Below are 941 nucleotides of genomic sequence, written 5' to 3' on the forward strand. Positions count from 1 at the left end.
CACTATGGACCCAAACTCCGCCCCCATGCTGGCACAGCCCAGCTGTTATCCACTTCGGCATCTCCCAGCCCCTCGTTTTTGTTTTTATTTTATTTTATTTTATTTTATGTTATTTTTATTTTATTTTATTTCATTTATTTGAGACAGGGTTTCTCTTGTAGCCCTGGCTGTCCTGTTGACCAGCCTGCCCTTGAACTCACAGAGAACCGCCTGCCTCTGCCTCCCAATCTGCCTCCCAAATTCGTTTTTGTTTTTTGAGAGAGGGTCATATGTAGCCCAGCCAAGTCTGGAAGTCTCTGTGCAGCCAAGAATGACCTTAACTCCTGATCCTCTTATCCTGGGGTCATAGGCATCTGCCACCGCACACAACAGCCCTATGATATTAAACAGCCTGGTGGGCTCATTGGTAGCGTCTGCTCCCAGCCACCAAACTGCTGGTGTTTTACTGGTGGGGGAGCCTGTAACGAATTTTCTGTCCTTTTCTCTGTCTCTCTGCAATGAGAGGCTGACAAGGATCCTAATAATGCTGACGTCATTGGGCTGGCTTGAGAATCCAGTGACCTCATACTAGTGAAGATGTAGCCCAGGGCCTGGTGAGTCATGATTAATTATTAGTTATTTGTTATCCACCTTGCTTAGACATTTGGGAGGGTTTAGTCATCTCTATCCCTCAAGAGGTGGGCCTGACAAACCAGGCTGGTTTCTGAGTCGTGGTGACCCTGCTGCCTGTGTTTCTCCGTGCTGGGACACAGGCCTCTGCTGCCACAGCTGGCCAAGAGCTAAAGATACTAAATGCCTCATCCTCGTAAATACTAGACACTCCACCCCCGAGCTACCCTGCAGCTCCTCACTGGGATTCTGAGCAGGAGTTCTACCCCTGAGCCACACCCCAGTCCCTCACTGGGGGATTCTAGGCAGGTGCTCTACCCCTGAGCCACACC

The sequence above is a fragment of the Psammomys obesus genome, unplaced genomic scaffold (genome assembly GCF_907164565.1).
Source record: "Psammomys obesus unplaced genomic scaffold, mPsaObe1.curated_primary_1811, whole genome shotgun sequence".
NCBI classification, from domain to species: domain Eukaryota; kingdom Metazoa; phylum Chordata; class Mammalia; order Rodentia; family Muridae; genus Psammomys; species Psammomys obesus.